Below are 9,447 nucleotides of genomic sequence, written 5' to 3'. Positions count from 1 at the left end.
CCCTCTAACTTTATAATTAAGGAAAGAATAGTCCAATGCGTCCCTTAAAACGTGTGAAGAAATCCGATTCTGCCTGGGACTTGCGCAACCTGTGACGGGCCGTCGTGCCTGCGACGGTCCGTCACAATGGTCGTCGCAACCTCCCACAATCCAGGTGGACTGTGACGGCCCGTCACACCTGTGACGGTCCGTCCTGCACCTCCGTCCTGACGGTCAGAGACTCGTTTCCCGTACCAATTTCTCAAGAGTTGAAGTGTTTTGCAACGGGAGCTTACGACGGCTCGTCGTGGATGTGACGGCACGTCCTGCAGGTCCGTCACCGATTACAGAGAGTCGATTTTCAGTACCCAATTTCAGAATTTCTAAGTATGCTGAAACGAGACATCTGTGACGGGCCGTCGTGCCTATGACGGTCCGTCGTGATGTCCGTAATCTTAGCCAGTTTTTCCAGAAATAAATCTGCTGCTCAAAACGACTAAACAGGTCGTTACAATTCTAATATGACATTTCCTCATCAAAGGCTATCAAAGGACTTTCTCATGTAGATAGAGAAGATAACGTACATGATTGACCTCTTCAAGACTACCTAAATAATCCTTAAGACTTCCTATGTTCGGATCATGTCCACATGATCTTTATCTTCCCTAACTAGAGTCATTCTTAAGACTCATCTAGGTCAGATACAAAGTGACCATTCCTATTCCCCCTTCACACCATAACTAGACAACCCTTAACTACCTAGATAAGTACTTTTTCCATTTACATACTTCATAACATAAGTCATTAGTTCATTAGTTCATTAAGAGACTCATACATCACATAAATGACACTCAAGTAATAATCTTAGACAAGACCTAGTGACTCTAACTAACGTCTTCAAAGACTATTGTGCAATGTCTAGATAGCGTCCCATACCACCACCTAAACTTCATGGAACTTCTCTATTGCTAGTAAGTATCCCATATGATGATAATAGGCAATAACTGAAATAGACCATGATAGCTAAACATGGAATCCCAGTTCTAACCTACTCTAATATAGGTGTTCTACATTATAAGGGTAGAACTAAGACACATACAATGTAGGCACATGCTTAAGGAATATGAAGGGCTTTTATGCACTCTAGTATCATTCTCAAATAGAGGTACATTGTACTCTACTCTCATTCTCAAGTAGAGCTACTTCCTATAACATGATCACTCGGTGCCAGCATTGGTTCTCATAGAGTAATTGACATTAAAGGATCACATAAAGAGGTTCCTTATCTAGTTCACAACCTAATCACATTCACCCTACCAAAGAGGTCCGTTAGGGCTACCTTTATATGGAAACTAAGATAGCTCATTATGACTTTACTAAGGAATCCTATGATGCCTTTCCAGCCAATTAACCTTAAGTCCACCATTCCCTTACATGAAGGATACTATTACGGCTATCAACTTCAACATTCATAATATAACCTTTACCACGTACATGACCTTCTTAAGATCCTCTAAGGTCTCACACATTTTTTATTCATACATGCAAAGGGTGAAGTAAGCCTATCTAGTAAAGTTATATCATAATCTCATAACATTCATTCATATATCAAGTAAGGGACACAAGTCTACTAAACAAGACACTACATTCTTTACCTTATCACATATAACATTCTTTAAAGAATTTAGGATTACTCGTTAGCATTTTTATGTCACCCTATACATTACTACTAAATCATAAATATAATGATTATAGAATCATATAGTCAAGTAGGAGTAATCATGCACCAACTCTAAGACTACACATATAAGCACATAGTTATAGTCTAACATGAACACCTACATAACATCAATTGAACACATATACTTTCACATTTCTTAACATGTAGATAGATATAATCATTCTTCACATAATCAAATAAACAAACAGTCACGTTACTTCAAGTAGTGTCGACAAGCCCATGATCATCATATTGCATAAAGTAACGCCGACAAGGCCACATCAATTGCAAGTAAATCACATAACACCGCCACCATAATTGGAACATAACAATCATAACATAATTGAAGTATAAAAAACATCAAAATAAAGGATAGGGCAGAGTACCACCACTCCATCCTCAACACCTTATTTCGATGCTAAATCATCCACTTCAATACTATAAGGCCCTTACCACTGACCATGAACAATAATTCAACATAAAAACTATAATAATCAATGAAATATGTGAATTCAATGAATATTCATCAATCTAAGATTACCTATATATCAATTGAAAACAATTCTTATATCATTAGAAAGCCTATAGAAATCTACACCACAAATCATCAACATTAAGTCAATATCAAGTAACCCATAACTTAGTCAAAATCTAGGGTTCATCCAATTCATGGATTCATAGGTAATTTAGGTTAAAATCATCAAATACAATATCAATTAAATCATTATTCTATGTTTAAAATCATTAATACAAGAACCCATGGTAGAATCATGAAATTGGAGAATTCAACTTTAAAACTTTAGAAAACATCTTGAGAATTGAGGATCCTTGATGAAGAGTGTTTCAAGGATCACAATAAATATATTTATAAAGCTAATTCTTCACTTTGATGAATAATCTCCACTCAATTCGTCACTTAAAGCCCTTCCTTGAGTTTGAACTTCAATGGAGTCCTAGAGAGAATTCTAAGGGATTTGGGATTTTTCATTGGAAGAATGAAATCTTCTAAGTGTTAAAAAGTTATATTCATCTTTAATATATCCTACCACTTAAAAACTGCCAAACCTCTTATTTGGAAGTGGGGTGAAATTACAACATCACCCCTCACTTAACAACGAAGTTGCGTAACTTCACAGACGAGAGGGTCATCGACGACTCGTACCTTCACCAACGGACCGTGTTGTTGGTCCGTGGTGTAGGACTGAGGCTTGTATTTGACATATCCTCTCCAAAGACTAACTCCTAGTCGATGATACCCAACTAACGGGGCGTCGATTGACCAACTGGGCGGCGACTGCCTCCGTGGTTTGGGCTGTCTTGGGCAGCCTTTACACCAAGTTTGGGTCCTTTCTCAAGGACCCTTGGTTGATCCTTGGGAATGTTTTCCAGGACCTTTTCAACTCAAACACAATTGTATACGATTTTAGCACCTCTCACATGATTTTCATGCAAAACAAACACATAAAACTCGATGAAACATGCCTAGACACACAAGGTCATTTCAAGGCAACACTTTCGAACGTCATGGACATTCTTGGACGTTTGACCTCCAAACTCCACGAAACTTGACACACTACCTATATATGCTATAATAAATCATTTAAAGAACATAAAACCTCATGAATCACACATAAACACATAATACCACATATGAGGCACATATATGACGTAATCATTGAACGTCTTGGTCGTCCCTTGATGTTTGACTTTCAATGCACCTAAACTCTTAGAAATTGCCTCAATACCATATAGTATACTTATTTAGGACCTTAAACCATCATTATCAACATACTAGTCTCTATTTATAAGTCACTTTAGGGGTCTTACAGAAATCATCTTACAAGCTTTTAGAGATGAAATAATTCGACCTCTAGGAATTGAGTTTCTCCCCTTCTATTCTAAAACGGGTTCATTAGTAAATTGGAACTTAACTACCCTTTTTATACAATCAATAGAATCAAAACAAGTGTGCAACAATCCATACGCAATAAGATATCAAAATCTAACATATCAAGTTCTACCAAATAAACAAATATAACTATATTAGGAAATGATATTGGACAACTCGTGAAGACTCTTATAGACACAACGGAGTCACCTACAGGGTTAGTAACCAAAAAAGGTTCAATCAACACATTGGTTAACACATTAAACTTCATGGTCACTAAGGAAGATACAAATGATAAGGTGAAACTAGGATCTAGTAAAGCATAGACATTAATGGAAAACACTTGTAACATACCAGTGACAACATTGGGAGAATTCTCTTGATCACCCCTATAGCAAAGATTATAGAAGCCGTTCTTCTTAGGAACATCAAAACTAGGACCGCTTGCTTGAGTTTGATTACTCTCCTTTCCTCTATCCTTTATCATAGGACAATCCCTCACCTTATGGCCACCCTTTCAACACCCAAAGCAATTTTCCGTCCCAACTAGACATTCACCAATATGCTTCTTAGCACACTTGGTACAAGTAGGTTTATCACTTGGTGAATTTCCACTTTTTCGTTTTGGGCCTAGGGTTAGACACTTTATCCTTGATCACCTTGAAGAAATTGGAAGGAACTTGGTAGGAGACCCTCTACTTGAATCTAGGCTTGTCTTGAATTTAAAAATTTCCCTTATAGTACCTCCTTCATAAGGTTCTGCCCTCTTGAACTCCCTATTCTTCCTCTTTACCCTACTCTCCTCATCTTGTTGACCATGCACAATCAAACTAGAAATGTCCATGTTGTCATAAAGCATCGTCGAACAACACTCTTTCATAAGTTCATCGGAAACACCCATCATAAAATGTCAAATTTCTTCTCTAGGATTAGACACCAAAGAAGAGGCATATTTGGACAACTTAGTGAACTTAAAAGAGTATTCTTGAACACTCATACCTCCTTGAAGAAAGTTGATGAATTCTTCCACTTTTGCCTTTTTTTCTCTCTTAGGAAGAACCTATCAAGAAATGTCCTCCTAAAAACTTCCCAACTTATGGGACGTGCTCTGAAATCCCTATTGTACCTTCATTGGGTATACCAAGTTTGAGCCACATCTTTGATCAACTATCTTGGCTTTCTCATTTGAACTCACTCCAATAGCTTACAATATCTTGTAGACCTCATCAAGAAAGTCTTGGCGGTCTTTATTCACCTTCGACCCAAAGAACATTGGAGGGTTCATTTTTGTGTAGTCCCTCTAGCGATAATCCATGGTACTAGCATTTTGGTTCACACGAGGTCCAACTTCTCGGTTTTCTTGAGCCGTCATGGCTTGAGCTTGAGTAGCTATGACTTGAGATTGAGTACTCATGCGCCAAGTTGATGTAATCCACCCTTATCTCTTCATCCGTCATGGCTGCAGGATTGACTGGAGCTTGATCGCCTTGTGGAGCATTTTCTTGAGGAGGAGCTTGATTATCTTGGGGAGGAACTCCTATATTAGCAATCTCTTCTTCAACTCTTCTTTACGCTGCCCTTTTAGTACTCATAGCCTATAACAACAAGAAAAGGGTTAGAATAAAAAGGAGACATATAGTTACCACTCTTGAGGCACGAATTTCAAGAATACAAAAGACGTGAGAATTTTCTAAGCATCACACAACCTCTCATTCATAAGTGTGGAGCGCTTCACAATTATGAACAAGACTCTACATAGACGTGGTTTGGTGAGACATCCATCCTAAGATTACTCAACCTGTCCATGATACTAAGTTTATCACGACTGGGGAGCACCCCTAGACGTAATCGGTGTCTTCGTCCTTAAAGAGGCGCTAGACTAGCCCTTGGCATATATCATCACATAGCTCGAGCAAATGCAGAAAATTTAGGACTTTTACATAGTGAAGTATACTTAGACTTCTCACTTATCATATATGGAGTTTACATAGAATCCTAGCTTATGAAATGTTAATAGACTTCTCTTTTATGAAATATAGCTAATTCATAACGTATTCTAATAATAGTCTCACATATAACAATCTAATAGAGATTTACAGAGTTTGACATAGCCCTTACACTAGTACAATACACCACATATAGGCTTACAACTAATTCTCAACATAAGGAAAGAACAAGTGTCTTTGGACATAGACAATACTAATGAAGATAGAAAATGGCATCATCCTCGAACTTTGAGGACTCACCAACAACTTGGGAAAGATGTCCAAGTCTTCCTTGTAATTGGCCTCTAATGCTTTGCAATGGACCGAACCTACATATTTGTAGAAATATAAAGAATATGGATTAGTACAAATCACATGTACCTTCATGGAAACATATGCAAGTAGAACCACTGAAATCATGCTTAAAGGGACATTTTGTTGAAAACCATGCTAAGTTGCTTTGAAATCCTTTTATGCACAAATAAGAGCATATACAAGTCAATGATCATAACATCACTTAAGAGAAGTTCATATCCAACACAAGATCAACATCATCATAAAGTCATATCAACATGAATAACATCATCATAGAGTTATATCAACATGAATAGCTTCATCATAAAGTCATAACAACAATTCATGTACTAGAGTACACAACATCAAAGCATACAATACCCTTACTCACAATCCCATCCCAAGCCTACAAGTGCAATGCTCATGGGAAGCCTTATAACCCCACATAATCAAGTAAACTAGAAAATAGACTATAAGCAATGTCTACATTTCGTATAAAATCATATCATGCATATTCATCATCATATATATATCAATTTATAGCAATATCATGTTCATCAATGAAGTCAACATTATATAAGATCATCATCATGTAAAGTTAACATTTGCATTTCACTCATAGCATAAGCATGTGAGTACACCCTCCTAGGACTCCCTTCAAGGTCAACATGTTGATGCATAGGTAAAGTCCCATACCCTTACCTACACTAAGTATAACCCGTTAAGTCACCTAGTTAGAGTTCATCTTTATTGCTTCATTCATTCATTTTACTTTCGCACAAATAGCCTTAACTGACATTCGACCATGTGAGCTAAACATGCAATCCGATGTCATGAAACCCTACACCTAAAGAAGGTGCTCTACTTGCCAAGGTAGAACCAGAATATGAACATAACATTCTAGGTAGACTCACGAGCTAATTTTCTTTTGGGGGCGACATAGTTAAGGAATTAGGAGATATGTATTGGAAAAATCTTTATGCACAATTGCATTATAGTCCCCATCTTATGAGAAACATTGTGAAACTACCTACCCTCATTGAGAAGGGAAAACTTTCATATCTAGTTCGCTCGTTGTTATGCTAAAGTCTCTTTTTTAAATGTTTTTAAGCCTTTCTTAATCATCAAATATTAATATAGGCCATAGGAGAATAACCCTTTATATAATAATATCATTATATATTTAGGTATTGCATGAGAACTTCCTTTCATTACAACCAATCATTTAGTGAGATCATCACATCATAGTCATATCACAATAAGGCACACAAGAGAATCACATTCAACCTTGCATGATCATACCCCTGTCATGATCTCACAATTCAAAATATCCATAACATGACATCATATTCATCATATCATAATTTTCCTATTATATTCATATAATCATACTTCAATTGAACATTATAATCAAGAATAAACCATCATTATTGAAGTACTGAACTCATAGTCATAGATAGTCTTACCAACAACTTCCAAAACCTCCTTCAAGATCATACCATCAATTCAAAAATATTCATCAATCAATTTCACTCATCATCATCATATAATAGTGTATTAAACAATAACATATTCAATTACAACAACCTTAATAATCTATAAGTTCAATTCATAGCTATGGTTAGAGAAAAAAGTTCATCCATGGATTCTTTCACAAAACTAGGTCAATGACTAAGAACTATAGTGACGAACCAATAATCAATAATAATATATCAATATAAAACCAAATCAATTCAACATTACATCAATTTTAAAGACAATTCACGAAATTGGAGGATAAGTCAAGTTTTAGACATCTTTGGAAACCAATGTTGAAGTGCCTCTTGGGGAAAGAGATTCCAAGAGTGAATAGCTTTTATGCCTTAAGATTCCTCGAAGAATGATGGATAAAACATGAGTATTGTATCCCTAATCAATATTGGACCTTGGTCTTCAATGGTGGTCTTTCGAATAGAGAGAGAAAGTAGAGAGAAGTTAGAGAATTGGGTTTGGGAAATAATGGGGTGTTAGGTTAGTATAATAACTTAAAAATATTTTATAATCCCCAAAATACTTAATTTGCCACCCCTTAAACCTTAATTAATTTATTAACTAATTATCTAGTTAACCTTACCTTGACCTAAACATGGCAATTAACCAAGCCTCAAATCGACGAGTTCACGTCAATGGTCCGTTGACCAAAACCACGGCCACGTACTAGTAATTCGTGGTTTCTGTTAAAGACCTGGATTTTTGGTGATTTTTGGGAGATGTCTAAGTATGAACAAACAAGCTCCATCAAAGGGACGTTGACCCATCGACGGATCGTCGTTTGGTTCGTCAATAGCCACTGTCGAATGACAGCTTTTAGGGTTTATTGTTAGGGTCCTCTTTAAGGACCTTTAAGGTGTTTCTTGGGGAGTCATACACGGAAATTTCAACCCTAAACGCACTCTAATGTTTCTACTAAATTTGACCAAATTCCGACTCTTAAAACCCCTTGAAACATGCTAAGGCACACTATCTCAAATTTCACAAATCTTCGGACGTCATGGTCGTTTGTTTAACATTTTGGTTCTAACACTTCCTAATTAGGTTGATTACATTATTTTAGGCTTAGAAACACTGGTTTAGGACTTAGTTCTTCAAGTGAGGGTCTAGAGTAAGTCATGGACTTTCAGAGTGTTACATTGGCGCCCTCCAATGGTCAGCATTTGCTATTATTTATTTTTATCATTTTCTGAATTATTTCTTATTTTTAACCTCAAAAAAAATATATAAATGGATAAAATATCACACTAAATATGAATAATTACTTGCTCAATTGTATCCCAAAACGTGCATCCCAAAGCATTTAAAACTCACCTCACTAACATAACGTCTCCTCTATCATATTTAATTTTGAAATCAAATATTTTAAAAAAATTACGCCCTCTATTAAAATTTATGGAGGTAATAAAAAATCATTTTCATTCCTTTATGGAAACATTTATAGTCGTTTCAATTCAAATACACATTATGATTTTGTTGAAAATGTTTATTTACTAATTCAATCCAAAAAATTATAGTTATATACAATAAAAATTATTTCTTTTTTATGTCATTTATTTGTTTTTATTAGTATTTTATCTCTTTTATTTGTTTTTAAAGTTTCATATTCATAACTTATAACTATTAGACTTCTACATTCAATAACATCATTAACTCCTTGAATTTTAAATTTTCATATTCATAACCCCCAATTACTTAATTACAATATTTAAGACACTTAATGATATTTTTCATATTATATCTCGATAAATTCGTAATATTTTGTATCGAGGAACCCCAATTCAATATTATTAATTTTATTTATATTATTATTATTATAAGGTTATATTCATCTTTTAGCATAAGTTGATGTTAGTTTGTCAAAAGGGATGTCGAACAAGAATTTCAAAAATTTGCACTAATTTTGTATTTCTATTTTCATGTATTTTCTTGTGATTAAGGTGTGTTCTCTCTATATAAATTAGGATTACTCTTTTTAATTCATTGTTATTATTATAGGATCAAATTTATTTTTTGGCATAATTCAACAAAGAAGGCTCTTGGATGTTAAT

The sequence above is a fragment of the Solanum pennellii genome, chromosome 12 (assembly GCF_001406875.1).
Source record: "Solanum pennellii chromosome 12, SPENNV200".
Taxonomy (NCBI): Eukaryota; Viridiplantae; Streptophyta; class Magnoliopsida; order Solanales; family Solanaceae; genus Solanum; species Solanum pennellii.
This window is presented reverse-complemented; position numbering follows the sequence as displayed.